The 20635-nt window shown below is 44.3% G+C and overlaps 1 pseudogene; it reads right to left on the bottom strand.

Moving 5' to 3' along the window:
• Positions 1-14080: 14080 nt before the first annotated feature.
• On the bottom strand, positions 14081-15994 carry LOC112616442 (annotated as a pseudogene).
• Between the last annotated feature and the right edge of the window lie 4641 nt (positions 15995-20635).

A 20635-nucleotide genomic window follows, 5' to 3' on the forward strand; every position in this document is an offset into this window, starting at 1 on the left:
AGTCATTTCTCATAAACAGCACAATTTTACATTATCAAATGTGTTTTAAAAAGTAGGTATTGGCCGGGCGCGGTGGCTCAAGCCTGTAATCCCAGCACTTTGGGAGGCCGAGACTGGTGGATCACAAGGTCAGGAGATCGAGACCATCCTGGCTAACACGGTGAAACCCCATCTCTACTAAAAAATACAAAAAACTAGCCGGGCGAGGTGGCGGGCGCCTGTAGTCCCAGCTACTCGGGAGGCTGAGGCAGGAGAATGGCGTAAACCCGGGAGGCGGAGCTTGCAGTGAGCTGAGATCCGGCCACTGCACCCCAGCCTGGGCGACAGAGCAAGACTCCGTCTCTAAAAAAAAAAAAAAAAAAAAAAAAAAAAGTAGGTATTTTGAAAGTCTTTGATGAATACAAGCAAGTGAAGACAAAAGGGCAGGCCTCTATAATTACCTTGAATTTTTTAAAAAGTTCAAGTACTACTAGGTTAGCAAAATTCGAGAGCTCTGTCGGGTTTTCTTGATTGTGAATTGGCACAGTAATTATCCACTGAAGATGACCAATTTGCCTACGATTTAAAAAAAAAAAATCTCTGAGCATTCAAAATCTACTACAACTCTCTGTTCTGGGAATAATGTGAGGTTTGCATAGAGGGAGTATGCCAGTGAAGGCTTGAAAATAGGTTCTAAAAATGCTAAGGGCACAAGTTAGTTTGACTTTAAAAGCACCTTAACATTTTATTACTGAAAGGTTTACATTATCTTGTCTGTTCAAGGAATTGAATGGACCAGCCCAAGAATTGCCTATTACTGCCAGTTAAAATGTGAACCCTGGGGTCAGTGTAATTTCTGGAAATAAAATAAGTATGAGAAAGAGTACAGTTACTGACCATTATTCCTGGTGCCATGCTTGGCAAACTTTTTCTGTAGAGGGGCAGACAGCATATATTTTAGGTGTTATGGACCATGCAGTCTCTGTCATTACTACTCAACTCTGCTGTTTAAATGCTAAAGCAGCCATAGACAATAGTTGGATGAATGAGCGTGGCTGTGCTCCAATAAACTGTCTACAGAAAGGGCAAGTGGCAAGATTTTGCCGCGGGGTCCCAGTTTACCCACTCATTTCCTGGAGGAAAATTAGAGTCCTTGCAGTGTACCATCACCTCAAGCCATGGAGTACTTGGTGACCTTTGGTGCTCTGGTTCTCTTTGACCTGAGTGGAGTTCTTTCCCATGAGACCCGTTCGATGTCTAAAATGACTTTCCCTGATGACACCCTGGATATACAATTTCCTTAGCTTACATGTCATTTGGATGAGAGTAAGTGCATAGGGAATGTTGCTATGATGTCCTTCCACAAATCTGGGGATCTGTGGAGAGAATGTTATTTATGACAGAGCATTAGAGGGAGAACAAGAGCAACAAAATCAGAGATCTCTGGTGTCATTGTGGTGGATTGTTTGTAAAGATGGCTGCTAACAATCCCGCCCATCCCGCTATGTGCCTCAGGCACTTCCCATCAAGTAGTGAGGTCTATTTACCTCCCCTTAAAAATGGGCTGACCTTAGGACTTGTTTTGGCCAATGGAATGTGGCAGAGGTGATGAAACCGTCTTTGCAAAATTGTGACTGAGACAGTGAAATAGATCTAACTTAACCGACTCCATCTTGCTTCTTAGCTCCAAGCTTGCTTCTTAGCTCCAAGCTTGCTTCTTAGCTCCAAGCAGTCCTTATTCATTCCTGGGCATAGGCTGAACTAACTTTGGGAGAAGCTTAGTTATGGTTTACAGTTTAAAACAAAGACGATAGGCCGGGCGCAGTGGCTCACACCTGTAATCCCAGCACTTTGGGAGGCCAAGGTGGGCGATTCACGAGGTCAGGAGTTCAAGACCAGCCTGGCCAAGATGGTGAAACCCTGTCTCTACTAAAAAGAAAAATACAAAGAAGTTAGCCGGGCGTGGTGGTGGGCACCTGTAATCCCAGCTACTGGGGAGGCTGAGGCAGAGAATTGCTTGAACTTGGGAGGCGGAGATTGCAGTGAGCTGAGGTAGCGCCATTGCACTCCAGCCTGGGCAACAGAGTGAGACTCTGTCTCAAAAATAAACAAATAAATAAATAAAAATAAAACAAAAACAATAACAGCCCTTTCCCAAAGCAGACCTCCTTCTTGCCTGGGGACTAGATTGCCTTTGTAGGACTAACATTAGCCATAAGATTGGAAATTATGGTTTAGGAGTCATGCAGCTGGGGGCTACAAGATTCTGACCCTCCCTGAACTGCTTCTAAGATAAGTGCTTGAGATATTTTGCAGACCCTGCACTTGATGGATCAGCTGGCACCACCCAGACTGATAAAGTGGCTCATCTGATCTTGTGGCCCCACCAAGGAACTGACTCAGCACAAGAAGACAGCTTTGACTCCCTGTGATTTCATCCTTGACCAGTCAGCACTCCTAGCTCACTGGCTTCCTTCCACTCACCAAGTTGTCCTTAAAAACTCTGCTCCCTGAATGCTCGGGGAGAGTGACTTGAGTAATAGTAAAACTCCAGTCTCAGCCAGGTGTGGTGGCTCATGCCTGTAATCCCAGCACTTTGGGAGGCTAAGGTGGGTGGATCATGAGGTCAGGAGTTCGAGACCAGCCTGGCCAACATGGGGAAACCCCATCTCTACTAAAAATACAAAAATTAGCTGAGCGTGGTGGTATGCACCTGTAATCCCAGCTAGTCAGGAGCCTGAGGCAGGAGAATCACTGGAACCCGGGAGGCAGAGATTGCAGTGAGCTGAGATCGCGCCATTGCACTCCAGCCTGGACAACAGATCGAGACTCCCTCTCAAATAAATAAATAAATAAATAAATAAATAACAACTCCAGTCTCCCGCACAGCCAGCTGGGTGTGAATTACTCTTTTCTCTACTGCAATTCCCCTGTCTTGATAAATCAGCTCTGTCTAGGCAGTGAGCAAGGTGAACCCCTTGGGTGGTTACAGTGATACGGTACCAATTCCAAGCCTAGACTTGAAGAAACTTGGCACCTTCAGCTGTCACCCTCTTAGAAGCCAGCTGTTACATAAAGACGCTTGGGCTAGACTTCTGAATGATGCGCAATCACATGGAAGAAGAGAGAGAGGTCAGATAGAGAAGAGCTTAGGTGTCCAGTCACTGCTACCACCCAGGCTGAGGCACCAGACATGACTGGGGCCATTTTGGATGTTCCAGCTTTAGCCAGGCTCCCAACTCAGTGTAGCCATATGACTGACCCCAGATAACATCACATGGAGCAGAGACATGTCATCCCTGCCAATCTCTAGCCAAATTGCAGAACTGTGAACAAATAAATGGTTGTTTTAAGCCACTAATTTGGGGGATGGTTTGTTATGCAACAATAGTTTCCATGACCCAGTAGCAGGGTACCCATGTTGGGGATCTTCTGGCTTGAAGCTCTCCTGACACTTGACTTTCTGCCCTTTACAGCATCCATAATTAGCAACTCCTTAATCTGGCCTCCAAGGCTCTCCATTGCCTTGACTTTTACTTACCTTGCCATCGTCATTTCTGCATGCTCCACTGCAGGAAGTTTTCCTTCTAGAGAAGCAGTACAGCATAGATGTTAGGAGCAATGACTCTGGAGACAGACTGCCTATCATTAGCTGTGTGATCTTGGTCAAGTTGCTTAACCCATCTGTGCTTACTCTCTTCGTATGAAAGGTGAATGATAATAATCTCTACCTCATGCATGGTGGTGGTGAACATTAATATGTTAATATGTGCAAAGCACTTCGAATAGTTCCTGGCACTGTGCCATACATGGTTTTGGGAGCCTTCATTCAGTATATTGCCTCCGACCAAGGTGGCTTTCTCTGCTCCCCTTTCTTTCTCTCCTTCTTTCCTTCTCTCTCAGCCCACCTGGAGACCCCTCCTGTATGTGGAGGCCCCTGATGCAATAGCTTTCATTTGTCTAGGTCTTCCTTCTCTCGTTTCCTGTTTGGGACACTAATCTGACAGTTAGGCTTTGAGATTCTGGAGTCTCCGGATTGTCTGGGGATCCCATTTTGCTTCTTGAAGGCAGAGACTGTTGTCTGAGAGCTGCAACAATTGCCTTCCTGCCCCTGCAGTGCATGCAGATTTTCCTGAAATAAAAAACTAGCCGGGCGTGGTGGCTCACGTCTGTAATCCCAGCACTTTGAGGAGCCGAAGTGGGCGGATCACGAGGTCAGGAGTTTGAGACCAGCCTGACCAACATGGTGAAACCCAGTCTCTATTAAAAATACAAAAATTAACCAGGCATGGTGGTGGGTGCCTGTAATCCCAGCTACTTGGGAGACTGAGGCAGGAGAATCGTTTGAGTTCAGGAGGCGGAGGTTGCAGTGAGCTGAGATCGCGCCACTGCACTCCAGCCTGGGTGACAGGGCAAGACTCTGTCTCAAAAAACAAACAAACAAACAAATAAACAAAAACTGAGTAAAAGATTGATGTGGGCTAAAACCAGTGGCAATGCTTTCGGGTAAGTAGGACTTGGGTTGAGCTTGGAGGTCTAGAACACTTAGCAAAGTGTGGAGGCCAGGAGGAAGCGTTGTCCCTTCTTAGGCTGCATGTGATATAGACCTCATACATGTAAGCTACCTGTGCCCAATTCCTTGTACTGTCACTTATTAGCTTGATAACGTTTTGCAAGTATTTACCTCTTCAGTCTCCTCATCTGCAAAATGAGAGATTTACTAATTATACTCCTGCCATGAAGTTGTAGGACTTTACATATATGTATATGTATATTATTATTATTATTATTTTTTAGATGGAGTCTCACTGTCACCCAGCCTGGAGTGCAGTGGTGCCATCTCAGCTCACTGTAACCTCCACTTCCCGGGTTCAAGGAATTCTCCTGCCTCAGCCTCCCGAGTAGCTGGGACTAGAGGTGCACCCCACCACTCTCAGCTAATTTTTGTACTTTTAGTAGAGACAGGGTTTCACCATGTTGGCCAGGCTGGTCTTGAACTCCTGGCTTCAAGTAATCCATCCGCCTCAGCCTCCCAAAGTACTGGGATTACAGCATGACCCACTGTACCCGGCCCTAATGGCTTATACTTCTAAGACCCTTGGGACAATGACTGGCACAAGAAAATACCTCATAAATGTGAAACATGTTTTGTCATCATTAAGCCCCTCAATTTCCACAAGCTGTGTCAGCTTGATCGCCTGCTGAGCGGACCACTAAAGACCATGTGTCTGCACTTGTCTGCCATCCAGATCGTCCTGCCCAGGTACAGCCGTACCTGAGCTTGTGTGTGAGCAGCTCAGCTTAGGAAGGCCATTCTTTACAGTGCTCTGGCCATTCCTTACAGTGCCCTGTTAGCCCAGGACTAGGAGAGACTACTAGAAAGATTTACACCCAAATTGTGTCATTTTACCCTTTTGTAGAGTTACTTTTATTGGACTGTGCTTTAGCATCACACCTTTTGTGTACACTGCAGGACATTATAAAGAATAGCCCCATAAACTATTGACTTCTCTATAAAGACGCCACTGAAGAGATTAATTTCATTTCAGTATTCTCTGTGTAGGGAGAACTTTCGCGTTTCATCACAAAGAATAATTGTTCTTTTCTTGTAGTTTTTTACTGTATGAATGTGCAAAATATGTGATGGATCAGGTGTTACTCTCTGCATTTACCTGCCACATTTGTGACTTTCTGGCAGGGGGCTAGGTTCTTACAGGGTATTTTGGGGGGTTCTAACCTAACTCTTTGCTTCATCTATTTTTTTCTACCCTCATTTTCGCTTTTGCCTTATCATCTTGCTTAATTTTTAGACATTGCCATCCAACTCTAACTCTTTCGTTGGACTGAAGCAAGGTAAAAATAAAAAAATTTAAGAAGTGCCACTTAAGATAATTCTAAATCAATACCTTTTAAAAATATGTGGAAAATATAAATATGCATTCTGCAGTTTTAGAAATCATGTAACTTATCTGTGAATTTCTTCTTGGCCTTGAGTTGTTGAACAGTTGTTGAACAAAATTAAAAAGATTTGAGCAAGAAAGTGAAAGAAAAGACCCACTGGTTCTTGTTTTCAGGCTCCAAAGACATATTGTCATGAAATCCATTATAACCACCACAGCTACCACTACTATTGAGCAGCTACTGTGTGTGTGTAAGGAATTCTAGTCCGTGCAATATATTCAACAAATAAAATAGATGCTAGACACTAAGGTGCTGAGGATACAGTAGAATAAAGCCAGACAAGATCTCTGCTTTCGCAGTGCTTTAGTAAATTCTCTTTCATAATGAATTTCTAACTGCCTGGCTTTGAGCAAGTCCTCTGTGTACTAGGAGATCTAGAAAGCCTGATAATGATGGTGAAGATGACAATGTCAGCTTACATTTATTGAGCGCATACTATATCCCAGGCATTGTTGTAAGTGCTTTGCATGTATTAGCTTACTGAACCCTCAGACAATCCCATGAGGTATGTGCTAATGTTAACTACACTTTAAAGATTAGGAAATGGAGGCACAGAAGGGTCACATCAGGGTTTCTCAACCTATTGGCACTAGTGACATTTCGGACCATATAATTCTTTGTGGTGAGGGACTGTCCTGTGCACTTGTATGATGTTTAGCAAGATCTCTGTTTTCTATCCATGACTAGGTGCCTAACAACACCCCTGCACCCCAGTTTTGACAATCCAAATGTCTGCAGACATTGCCAAATGTTCCCTGAGGGGCAAAACTACCCCCAGGTTGAGAATCACTGGGTTAGATGATTTGCCCAAATTACACAAGTAGTACGCATTAGAACTGAGATTCAACCCGGGCATTCTGGCTGCAGAGTGTGAAATATTAACAACACCAAACTCTAGGTGTAACCGTCTCAGTTATAATTAGAATTTTCAGAAATAGAAATGTGAGAATCTTTGTGAAAAGATGTTTAAGAGACGTTAAAAAAAGAAATGTGAGAATCTAACTTTCTGAAAATGGTGGACACAGCACTAATACTGAGATCTGACAATCACTAGTATTTTAATAATTCTGTGTGTATCAGCCAGGGACGCAGCAAGAAACAGAAGGCATTCTCTAATTAACATAACTTGAGGAGGGTTTAATCACTGACTGCTTACAAAGGTGTGGGGCAGGGAGTAGGGAGACCACAGAGGAGAGTGTAGTCCCCTGAGTCTCTTAACAGTGGAGAGCCTTTACCGTGTATATGAACAATGGGATGAGAAAGAGAGAGACCTGGACAGAGAGAGAGAGATGCCTTAAGAACACTATCCAGCCGGGCGCAGTGGCTCACACCTGTAATCCCAGCACTTTTTGGGAGGCCAAGGGGAGTGGATCACCTGAGGTTGGGAGTTCGTGACCAGCCTGACCAACATAGTGAAACCCCATCTCTACTAAAAATACAAAAATTAGCTGGGCGTGGTGGCTTATGCCTGTAATCCCAGTTACTCAAGAGGCTGAGTCAGGAGAATTGCTTGAACCCAGGAGGCGGAGGTTGCAGTGAGCCGAGATCGCCACTACACTCCAACCTGGGCAACAGAGCAAGACTCTGTCTCAAAAATAAATACATAATAAATAAATAAATAAATAAATAAATAACACTATCTTCTGTTGCCCAAGGTGACCTTGAAAGGAGAATGCTAGGAGAATAAATACCACAACTTGACTCTCCTTCCTCCCTCTGATCTTCTGGGACTGTGCATTGGCTACACCCCACTGGAAACCAGAGAACAATGATGCCCACGAATTGTGCTCCATTCAAGTCAGCCACCTGGGCAGAGAGCAGGCAAAGAACGGTGGAGAGAGATATCTGCCACACTGCAATAACCTTTCTTTTTTTCTTTTTTTAAGGTGAAGTCTTGCTCTGTTGCCAGGCTGGAGTGCAGTGGCGCTATCTCGGCTCACTGCAACCTCTGCCTCTCGGGTTCAAGTGATTCTCCTGCCTCAGCCTCCTGAGTAGCTAGGATTACAGGCATGTGCCACCATGCCTGGCTAATTTTTGTATTTTTAGTAGAGACAGCGTTTAACCATGTTGGCCAGGATGGTCTCAATCTCTTGACCTCGTGATCCGCCCACCTCAGCCTCCCAGAGTGCTGGGATTACAAGCATGAGCCACCACGCCTGGCCTGCAATAACTTTTCTCATGGGATTTCGTTTCTATCTATTGGCTTTGAGGTTTGGTTATTCCATAAACTTTACAGATTTGTAATTTTCTTGGTGAGAAGTCAATTTCATCTAACACCTTTACCTTGATTTTTCATGACCTCCAATGTGTATAGTTGGTGAACCAGCCTGTGTAGAATTTGAGGGGAGAAAAGAAATTATTGTAATATCTGCTTTGGAAAGATACTATTAGGATGCATCTGCTACAGAAACATTGGAGTAGTCACTGTCTTTTTCTTTTAATTTTTTAAACTGTAACTGAGACATAAGGTTCACTATTATGTGTTTATGTTGGCAGAGATTCAAATGTGAAAATTCTTTTCTAAACCATTCTTTGAAGTATTTGGATATTTGCTTCAAACTTTTTGTCATGCCCTCAATTGATTAAACTTTCATTTTAAAGAGTCAATGGATAGCATGTCTTAATTTGCAGCCTTTCCACAGGTCTTTTAAAGATCACACCTACACAACAACAAAAATGGCCTGTCAATTCAGTGAGATGAAGTCAATTAATGGAATTAAAAAAAAAACACTAAAGAGTTTCTTTTTAATGTGGCATCATGTGTGTGAAAAACAATTCTTGGGTTGACCATAATTTTTATTTTTCTCACAGTGGATTTTGGCACCACTTGGCACAGCTTGGCTAAGGCTCTTTCTAGCCCACCCTTGAGCATTTCTGTCTTCTCCATCCCTTCTGTTATGTTCCTTGTACGCTGTGAGTTCCAGCCCTTTCCCTGAACTGTATGTTCTAGAAACATAGAATCTTGGAGTTGAAAGTGCTGTGGGTAGCCACATAGTTCATTCTTCCTCCCAGCGGGTACCCTCTTGTGTAATATCTCTGACAGATGGCCACCCAGCCTGTATTTGAGCATCATCTAGGACAGGGAACCCTCTGCTTTGCAAAGCAGCTTGTTCCACTGTGGGCGAGCTCATACTGCTAAACTGATCATTTTGCCATTGAGCTGAAACTTGCTTTCTTCTAATTTTCATTTCCTTCCTTCCTTCCTTCCTTCCTTCCTTCCTTCCTTCCTTCCTTCCTTCCTTCCTTCCTTCCTTCCTCCCTTCCTCCCTTCCTCCCTTCCTCCCTTTCTTCCCTTTCTTCCCTTTCTCCCTCCTTCCTTCCTTCTTTCCTTCCTTCCTTCCTTCCTTCCTTCCTTCCTTCCTTCCTTCCTTCCTTCCTTCCTTCCTTCCTTCCTTCTTTCCTTCCTTTCTGTCTTTCTTTCTGTCTTTCTTTCTTTCTTGAGGCAGAGTCTTGCTCTGTTGCCCAGGCTGGAGTGCAGTGGCATAATCTCAGCTCAGTGCAACCTTCACCTCCCGGGTTCAAGTGATTCTTCTGCCTCAGCCTCCTGAGTAGTTGGTATTACAGGTGCATGTCACTATGCCCAGCTAATTTTTTTGGATTTTTAGTAGAGACAGGGCTTCGCCATGTTGGCCAGGCTGGTCTCAAACTCCTGACCTCAGGTGATCCACCTGCCTCAGCCTCACAAAGTGCTGGGATTACAGGCATGAGTCACTGAGTCTGGCTGCTTTCTTCTTAATTTTCACGCATTAGGGAAAGGCAGTAGAAGGCAGTGGTCAAGATTCCGGTTCTGAGCCAGACTGCCTTTGTTCATGTTCCTGCTCTCCCACTTACCATCTGTGTGCTCTTGTGCAAGTTATTTAACCTTCTAATCCAGTTTGTTTCTCTGTAAAATGGGGATAACAGTAGCTTTGCGTTGTATCGATTTAGCTAAGTTGGAACTAAGACTCCCAGAATTCCCTTCTTTGTTTGGTCCTGGGTTAGAGTTGACCACAGGGGAAATTGGAGGGCAGAAGTAAGGCAGGAAGTAGGGTATAGGGCCACTGCTGTTGTAGTTTCCCTACATCAGCACAGGCCTGGTTTGCACTATTCATGTAGGTCACCAACTGGGCATGCAGCTCTTCCAACCCTGGCCAGCTCTTCTTCAGCATCTCTGGATCCTGGGCCAACTCTGTGTGAAGTTCCGTGGTGAAGTGTGCCAGCTCTTCTACAGGTCACTGGCATCTTTAAAGGCAGAGGCTTGGAGACAGTGAGAGACTGACGAAGATTCCAGTGTGATACCAATGTGACCAGTGTAAGTTCTGATTGGAGACAGATGTGAGTTTCAGCTCTTTCTTGCTCTCTTCCACTTTACATCCATTTTCCCTTCCCAACTCCTGGAGATGCTGACTTCAGGCCCAAAACCAGATGCAGAAGCAAGAGCTATACACAAACTACACAGCTCTCAATATTCGTAGTCTGATCTGTAAGCTAAATTTCTTATTTAACTCACAGTGGCTCTGCTTCTCTGATCAAACCCCAATAATACCAGTACCTTGCGACAAATAAATGAAATAATCTATGTAAAGCACTCATTACAGTGCCTGGAACGTAGTTAAGTACCCAGCATCCTTGGACCTGTATTGTTATAGTCTCCATCTTCATGGTATTACCAGCTCCATTCCCCAGGTCATTACAGAATGCATTTGGCTCCTCTTCCACCTGACAGTGAATCCACATATTTAAATCCTTTTTTTTTTTTTTTTTTTTGTGGAGATGGAGTCTCCCTCTGTTGCCCAGGCTGGAGTGCAGTGGTGTGATCTCTGTTCACCGCAACCTCTGCCTCCCGGATTCAAGTGATTCTCTTGCCTCAGCCTCCTGAGTAGCTGGGATCACGGGCCCCTGCCACCATGCTCAACTAATTTTTTTTTGTAATTTTAGTAGAGATGGGATTCCACCATGTTGGCCAGGCTGGTCTCGAACTCCTGACCTCAAGTCATCCGCCCACCTCGGCATCCCAAAGTGCTGGAATTACAGGCATGAGCTACCACATCCAGGCTAAATCCGTATTTTTGAAGGCTTTAAAATATAGAACGATCTGTCAAGTGAAACCTTATGAGAGATACTGGACTAAGTGATTTGGACATATTATCTCATTTAATTGTCTTCACAAACACTCTAGAAATTTTCCAGATGAGGCTACTGAAGCTTACCCCAAGGTGACATAACTAGGGGTCTCTTGGACTACCTATAGTTAGTTGGGTTTTAGAGTAATATGTAATTTCTAACTTGCATATTTATAAATCTTGTAATTGTCGTATAAAATAAGAGCAATTACTTTCATTTGTTCTTTGATTAATAGTCAACACAATTCAAACAGATTAAAATCACTTTAAACAATTAATCCCATTTATAAACTTATTTTATTCCCCTTTTTAAACTACACTCATAAATGTAATATATTTGAACTTTCCGAGCCCTTCAAATGCCTGACAAGGCGTAAGTATAATCCTAACAAACAAAATTCTACCAGTTAAATGACTCTGGTGAAGATAATAGATTAAGCCTATAAATTTGTTGAATCTCGAGCCCTCATAAACATTTCCATACTGTTAATACGCCTGTGAAAATCTCTTATGCTTTTCTATGTGAAATTACAAGTCAAAATCAATTGCTCAAGGCTAATCTAATAGATTTCCTAGAATGCTAGATTCTCTTAAACATTACAAAGAAATTGTTTTTAATTTATACAAAGTGTTACTACTATGGCTATTTACTTCATCATATCATTCTAAATTCTCCCCAGGATTGAAAAGTCACTTACTCAAATAAGGGTAGTAGATTTACTATAAGGGTAGTAGATTTACTATATCAGGTAAATTGAGCTGAAGTCAGAAGGTGGCTTTTCCCCTCAGGATGTGTTTGTGTAGTTAGAGATTCAAGACCCAGACATAGGATTTAAGAGCCTCATGCTTCCTGAATGATTCTATCTTAGTCACGGGGTACACAGGAACCCCCCCCCCCTTTTTTACATGAATGTTCATAGCAGCTTTCTTTGTAATAGCCCCAAACTGGATACAAACCGAGTGTCCATCAACAGATCAACAGACAAATTGTGATGTACTGGTACAATGGAATATTACTCAGCAATAAAAAAGAAAGAACTACTGATACACACTGCAACAGGGATGAATCTCAAAATCATTATGCTACATGGAAGAGACCAATCAAAGAGGAATCCACACTATATAATTCCTTTAATATTAAATTCTAGAAAATGCAAACTAATCTGTAGTGACAGAAAGCAGATGGGGATTCAAGGAGAAGAGAGAGACCACCATAGGGGGATAGATATGTTCATTACCTTGAGGGCTGACATGAATTTAAGGGTATACACATATATCAAAACTTACACTTGTTTTTGAGATGGCGTCTTGCTCTGTCACCCAGGCTGGAGTGAAGTGGCGTGATCTTGGCTCACTGAAACCTCCACCCCCCAGGTTCAAGCAATTCTCCTGCCTCAGCCTCCCAAGTAGCTGGGACTATAGGCGTGTGCCACCACGCCCGGCTAAGCTTTGTATTTTTAGTAGAGACGGTTTCTAGCCATGTTGACCAGGCTGGTCTCAAACTCCAAATCTCAGGAGATCCACCCATCTCGGCCTCCCAAAGTGCTAGGATTACAGGCGTGAGCCACTGCTCCTGGCCTCAAAACTTATGCTTTAAATAAAGGCAGTTTATTGTTATGTCAATAAGCTTGGTTTTAAAAAAAAACAATGAACCATATCATATTTTTCTTACAAAATTAGTCACAATAATTTTATTCATAGCAAAAATTGGGACCCCCCTTTTTTTTTAATAGCCATTTTGCTCATGGGAGGGCGTAAGGCCATACCTTTTAGCTATAAAGTTTTAGTTACCTGATTGGGTTAAACAGAAACCTGCAACCCTACTCAAGTGGCAGACTAAACTCTCTTTATTCCTGAATTCCTTAAATATTCTATTTTATCCTGTATCTTCTATTTTTATCTGGCTATAACTCATAGTCATGAGCTGGTAGAGTCGGATTTGAACCCAGATCTCCCTGAGCCCAGAGCGTGGTCTGTGATCCACCATGATATGCTGATTTCTTTTTTTTGTTTTGTTTTGGTTTTTTTTGCGATGGAGTCTCACTGTATTGCCCAGGCTGGAGCGCAGTGGCGCAATCTTAGTTCACTGCAACCTTTGCCTTCTGGGTTCAAGAAATTCTCCTGCCTCAGCCTCCCGAGTAGCTGGGATTACAGGCGTGCACCACCATGCCTGGCTAAGTGTTTTGTTTTTGTTTTTGTTTTTTGTCCTCTCATCCCATTTATTAAAGAAACAGTAAGAAAAGATACAATGCAGGAAAACCACCAACCATCCTTTCACAGCAGGCTGAACGAAGCACAGTGATTTCTTCCCTTCATCCCCCTCACCCCAATTCCCATATTCCCATCCACATCAATTTAAATTTTGAGGTTCTTTGATTGGGAGTACCAGTGAAGAGGGAGCTGGATGAGTAGAGGAGCCTTAAATCTGCCTACCTCTAAGTCCCAGGAGAAGGGAGCTGCAGGCCCAGTCAGTCAAGCAGAGACTGCATTTGGTGGGTCTTTGAAGTGGTTGTCCATCTCCCTGTTCTGTGTTCAAGCCCCCAGGGAAAGGTATGGTGGTAGAGGATGACCAGGTCCAAGCTGCCCAGGTCAGAGCCATGGAAGAATGGTCTGTTCACCAACGCCACATTTCTAGAGAGCAGCGAACTGATTCTCCAATGGTGACCAGGGGACTACATGTGAACTGGGACCCGCAGGCCAATGTATCCTTGAGGAAAAGTCCACAAGAGCAATTCAAGAAACTAGTAAGAAACAATGGGCAGAAAACTGTGTGATGAAAGCACAGCAGGCTTCTGGGAGGCTGGAGATCCTTTCTCTCAAGGCCAAGATTATTCCCACCTGCCACAGTTCACATGCCAGAAATAACATCTCACCTTCAGTCAAGAAAAATGCAGAGGAAAAAGATGGCTCATTTGAACTTAAGGCCCAGCTATGCTCTTCAGAATGTAGCTCCACAACTACCCTTTTACCTAAGAGATAGTCCCTGCTGAGAACCACAGTGCCTATAAACTAAGATAGTCATGGAGGGAAAATGGTGTTTAAGGGAGTAACATTCCATTTGGGGACACTGCAGCCATTGGACCCCCTGGTCTGGGACAGCAGCTGGGTTTGTGCCAGGGGGGCTTCCCACTCTAGGAAATGGGACCAAACTCTTGCCTGCAGGGCCATTCATCCTTGGAAAGGAAGCTGGGTTGAGACCCAGGGTCCCAGTTGGCCTCGTGAAAGGAGCTGGGTTGATACCCCTAGGGCCTGCTGGAGAAGAGCCCAGGTGCCCGGCAGCTGACCTGGAGAAGGTAACTTGACTGGGGCCTAATGGGCCAGTAGACCTCGGGAAGGTAGTCGGACTTGGACCCTACAGGCCAGCGGTCCTTGGGAAGTTAGCTGGCTTGGGGCCAAGTGGCCCAGAGGCTCTTTGCAAAACTGTTGGATTTGAGCCCTGGAGGCCAGCGGACCTTTGGAAGGCAGCTGGATTTGATGTCAATGTGCCAGAAGACTGAGAGAAGGCAGATGAACCCACTCCCCTGGGAAAAGGATTAGCATTTACCCCCATGGGGCTCCCTGGCCTTGAGAAATGAGCTGAATTAGGGTCTATGGGGCCAGGAGCCCTTGAGATGGGAGATAGATTTGGTCCTGGAAGGCCAATTGGGCGAGAGCCAGGACCCGAGTTTGGGCCCATGGGGCCAGGTACTCTTGCCATGGAAGATGGGCTTGTGCCCATGTTTCCAGAAGCCTGTGACAAAGAAGCTGAATTTGTTCCTAAAAGACCTGCTGCTCTTAGAATGGGGACAAGATGGAGGCCTTGAGGTCCAACCATTCTTAAGACCAGGTCCTGTGCCCAAGAGAACACCTGCTCTGGCATCTAGATTAGGGCCTGGGCCTAGGCCACTTGGTCTTGGATTGGGCCCAAGGCCTGGGCCTGGAAACACACCTAACCTGGGGGCAGGATTTGTCCCTAAAAAGCCTGATCTCAGATTGGGGTTAGGTCCTGGGCCCAGGCCAACTGGCCTAGAATTGGGAGGACCATTCCTGAAGGTCAACAGAACACCTGCTTTCAGGTTAGGTCCAGATCCAGGGCCCATGGGACCACCACTTCTGGGGTCAGGACCTGCTCCCAGGAGACCACCTGCCCTTAGGTTGGACATAGGACCTGGTCCTGGGAGACCCCCTAACCTGGGGTTAGACAGAGGCCCCGGGCCTGGAAGAGCCACTGTCCTAGGGTTTAGGGTGGGGCCTCATCTTGGGCCTGGCCCCAAGAGGCCACCAGGCCTTGGGAAAGAAACTGCACCTGTGCCAGTGGGATTCATCCCTCCTGGAAAAGAAGCTATGCTTGGGTCACAAGCACCAGCCGGGAAAGGTGCTGGATTTGAAGCCAATAAGCCCTGATGAAGCTGGAAAAGGAGATGGGTTCCTTGGAAATGCGGCCAGATTTCCACCGAGAAAACCGGCCGCCATAAGGAAGGGATCCGCGTTCACACCCAGTGGGTGGCCTATGTTCAGAACAGGACCCTACTGTGGTCCCAGGGAACCGTCCAGCCGTCCTCGAGGTGGCAGCGGAGCACGAGTCCAAGGAGTTGGCCTCTCTCTAGGGAAAATCCGAGGCTCTTTCATACTTTCTTGGGAACGCTGGTGATAATGCGCTTGGGGCGAGTTTTGAAAAGGATCCTGTCTTTGATGAGTGCTCTCACCAGGTACTGAGTGCCAGTCTCGTGGCCAAGTTCATCACAGTCCTGATACCCAAGGGTGTGTTTGACAAGGACTGCAAAAGGTTTCTCCAGGTGGATAATTTTCCCATACAGGATCAGCACAGGGATTCCCTGGAGATGACAATTTGCACCATGAGCTTTCTGTCTTTAAAAAGCAAGTGGAAACAGACTGCAACGGCGGCCGCCTAGTGCGGCGCTGCGGGGCCAACGGGGGACAACTGAACCTCCCACTGCCACCGCGAGCACTGCCTGCGCCAGTTTTTTGTATTTTTAGTAGAGACGGGGTTTCACCGTGTTGGCCAGGCTGGTCTCGAACTCCTGACCTCAGGTAATTCTCCCGCCTTGGCCTGTAATCTCAAAGTGCTGGGATTACAGGCGTGAGCCACTGTGCCGGGTCAATATTGTGAAACCCAACAGGGCGAAACCCTGTCTCTACTAAAAATACAAAAATTAGCCCAGCGTGGTAGCTGGTGCCTGTAATCCCAGGTACTTGGGAGGCTGAGGCTAGAGAATCGCTTGAACCAAGGAAGTGGAGGTTGCAGTGAGCAGAGAACGCACCATTGCACTCCAGCCTGGGGGGCAAGAGCGAAACTCTGTCTTAAAAAAAAAAAGAAAAGAGAAAAGAAAGGAAAGGAAGGGAAGGGAGGGGAGGGGTGGGGGAGGGATGGGAAGGGGTGGGGGGGGAAGGGAAGGGAAGGGAAAGGAAAAGAAAAGAAACACTTTATTTCTAGTACCTACTACAGTGCTAGACAGAATCTGGCACATAGCAGGTACTCAGCCAAGAGTTAATTAATGGATATCCCACAGCATTTCAGGATCACAAAGTGTATTCTGTAACATTTTATGCATTCTCTGTTTCCATATATTTACCTCTAAAATCAGTTAAAGTATGTCTGCTAAACACTGGTTGGCAAGATAAGAGCAAAAGGTGATAGCTATGTTACTATTAAGAGTAAAGTAAGCCAGGTGCAGTGGCTCATGCCTGTAATTCCAGAACTTTGGGAGGCTGAGGTGGGAGGATCGCTTGAGCCTAGGAGTTTTGAGACCAATCTGGGTAACATAGTGAGACTCTATCTCTACAAAAAAATTGAAAATTAGTCAGGCATGGTGGCATGCACCTGTAGTCCCAGCTGCTCAAGAGGCTGAGGTCAGAGGTTTATTTAATCCTGGGAGGATGAGGCTGTAGCCTGGAACCTAGGCAATAGAAAGAGACCTTGTTTTTTTTTTTTTAAAAAAAAAAAAGTACAGAAGTCTGCAATATACAGTACAGTCATGGATTTCAATTAACCACAGCTCTTTGACACATATTGTTCACTGAGACGGTCTTGAAAAGAATCAAATATTGGTTTGTTTTGAGTATATTATGGTTCTTTTTTCCCTTCCAGTTTGCTGAGTTTGGAAAACAAAAGGAGTTTCACTTTCAAGTCAAATGAGCTCACTATACTGGTTTTTAAAATTTTGTTTTTGTTTGCTTTATTGCTTTTGCTTCTTAGTAAATTAGTTCAGTTCATTTTAATTTTGGTTCTCAGTTTATGCCAACATATAAGTTTCATGTGAATTAGCTTTAATCTCAAGATTTCTTCAGTGTACTTCAGGATGTCACAATTCTTCCATTTGATGTTTGACTTAAAAATCCAAGTAAAGTTTAATACAAACAGGAAACAACTATCAGTGGAAATGAAATTTGATTCTTTTTTTTCTTTTTTTTTTTTTTTTGAGACGGAGTCTCACTGTGTTGTCCAGGCTGGAGGTGCAATGGTGTAATCTCGGCTCACTACAATCTCGGCGTCCTGGGTTCAAGTGATTCTCCTGCCTCAGCTTCCCAAGTAGTTGGGATTACAGGCTCCTGCCACTACGCCCGGCTAATTTTTGTGTTTTTAGTAGAGATGGGGTTTCACCATGCTGGCCAGGCTGGTCTCGAACTCCCAACCTTGGGCAATCCACCTGCCTCAGCCTCCCAATGTGCTGGGGTTACAGGCGTAAGCCACTGTGCCGGTGACATTTTATTCTTAAAAATATCAAGGGCTAAAAAGAAATTGTCTTTTTTCTTGTCTGTTTTGAATTTTCTTCGTTATTACACTGTGCCTTTAATCAGTCGAATTGACATTAAGTTGTATTTGGGTAGCAATTTCTCAGTGTGTGGTGATGTGGTAGGGGAAGCTGAGTTAGTGGTATTTGAATTAGGACAGTTCGTTTTGTTTTGTTTTTTATTGTGTGAGACTTTCTCTGAAATTGCCTCACTTTTAGCATCCACAGCCTCTAGGTACTAATTGCCATAAGCAACTCTCAGTCATTATGACAACCCAAAACAATCCCATTTATAACACATGTCCAAGTGTTCTCTAGGTGGGGGCCCACCTGTTGAGGGCCATTGAGGAATAAATATACCCAGTATTCAGAATATCTAAATATTCTGGTTTCAATTCAGCCACTAGCTATAAGATTTGATCTTCCAGTGCCTATATTTCTGTCTATTACAATTACGTGGTTGAAAAATACCCTAGGCCCCAGGGCCATAAATGATTTATTTGACTCTGGGGAACAGTCCATTTGAACTTCTTTGCATACATAGATTTTGTCTAATTTAATAGAATTTTTTTTTCAGAGTTGAAAGCTCATGGAAAAGTAAAAAGAAACAAACAAAAATATTGAATTTTCACTTAATTATTTGGTACTCAGGAATTAATAGACCACCACGATGGCCACTCCTGTCACCAGGTTGCTGTTAGATGGGCGTACCACTGAAAAGTTATTAATGAAATTGAATACAGGTTATTATATCATTATGAGTTGATCACCATTCATTTTCTTTTTTTGTTTGTTTTGTTTTGTTTTGCTTTGTTTTATTTGACATAGAGTCTCTCTCTGTCACCCAGGCTGGAGTGCAGTGGTGCAATCTTGGCTCACTGCAACCTCTGCCTCCTGGGTTCAAGTAATTCTCCTGCCTCAGCCCCCTCCAGTAGCTGGGATTACAGGTGCCCGTCACCACACCTGGCTAATTTTTGTATTTTTAGTAGAGATGGGGTTTCACCATGTTGGCCAGGCTGGTCTCAAACTCCTGACCTCAAGTGATCCGCCCACCTCGGCCTCCCAAACTGCTGGGATTACAGGCGTGAGCCACCCACTGTGCCCGGTCTGATCACCATTAATTGTCATAAAGTTCCATTATGAAATTGGGGTATGAAGGGTGAATTAAAAAAAGGAAACAAATATGAATGAAGCTACCTTCGTAAGTCAGTATTGTTTTCAATGAGATGTCCATGGAGCTGCCACACATAAGGATTCATTTTATTCTCATTATTTATTATGAGTATTTCAAAAATAGAGCAAAGTTAGTCCCAGCTACTCAGGAGCCTGAGGCAGGAGGCCCACTTGAGCCCAGGAATTCAATGCTGCAGTGTGCTATGCAGTCTGCAGTGAGCTAGACTCAGTTGAGTCTGTGAATAGCCACTATACTCCAGCCTGGGCCACATAGTAAAACTCCATCTCAAAATAAAATAAAATAAATAAAATAAAATAAAGCAAAAAGAATAGGAAATTGAACATCCTTGTACTTACCAAGTAGTTTGAAAAATCATTAACCTTTTGCCACATTTGCTTCATTTCTGCACTGTTTTAAAGTACAGATATCGTGATATTTCACTTCTAAAAACTTTAACATTAATCTCTGTCTTAGTTCACCAGGCATGATGGTGCACGCCTGTGATCCCAGCTACTGGGGAGGCTAAGGCAGGAGAATTGCTTTAACCCAGGAGGTGGAGGTTGCAGTGAGTTGAGATCGTACCACTGCACTCCAGACTGGGTGACAGAGGGAGACTCTGTCTCAAAAAAAAAATTCTTTTTTTTCTTTCTTAGTTCCTTTGTACTGCTCTAGCAGAATACTATAGATTGTGTGGCTTATACACGACAGAAATTATTTCTCACAGTTCTGGAGGCTGGGAAATCCAAGATCAAGAAGATTCGGTGAGCGCCTTCTTCCTATTTCATAGAGCCATCTCTTTGCTGTGTCTTCACATGGTAGAAGGGGAAAGGGAGCTCTCTGGAGTCTCTTATGAAAGTATTAATCCCTTAGAGTGTGGAGTATTCATGGTCAAACCACCTCCTAACAACCTCACTTCCTCACACCATCACACTGGGGTTTAAGATTTCAACATATAAATTTTGGGGAGACACAAACATTCAGCCCATAGCAATCTCTAAATAAATAACTTTCTCTTATGTATCCACGACAATACTATAAACGTAAGGAAATGAGCAATAATTTCTTACTATTACCTAATACCCAATTCCTTTGCAAATGTCTTCAATTGCCTAAAAATTGCCTTTTATAAGTCTGGGCGCGGTGGCTCACACCTGTAATCCCGGCACTTTGGGAGGCCGAGGTGGGTGGATCACGAGGTCCGGAGATTGAGACCATCCTGGCTAATACCGTGAAACCCCGTCTCTACGAAAAATACAAAAAAATTAGCCAGGCATGGTAGCGGGCGCCTGTAGTCCCAGCTACTCCGGAGGCTGAGGCAGGAGAATGTGGTGAACCCGGGAGGTGGGGCTTGCAGTGAACCGAAATAGCCACTACACTCCGGCCTGGGCGACAGAGTGAGACTTCATTTCAAAGAAAAAAAAAAAAATTGCCTTTTATAGTCCCTTCCTCCCTCCCTCCCCCCCCCCCCCCCCCCCTCCCCTTCCCCTNNNNTTTCTTTCCTTCTTTCTTCCCTTCCTTCCTTCCTTCCTTCCTTCCTTCCTTCCTTCCTTCCTTCCTTCCTTCCTTCCTAACAGTAAGAATTCAGTCAAGGATCATTGACTGTCTTAAACTTATATCTCTTTGGCCTTTTAAAATTTAGACCTTCTTTTTTCTTTTTCTTTTTCTTTTTTTTGTTGTTGAGGTGGAGT

This window comes from Theropithecus gelada, chromosome X (assembly GCF_003255815.1).
Source record: "Theropithecus gelada isolate Dixy chromosome X, Tgel_1.0, whole genome shotgun sequence".
NCBI classification, from domain to species: Eukaryota; Metazoa; Chordata; class Mammalia; order Primates; family Cercopithecidae; genus Theropithecus; species Theropithecus gelada.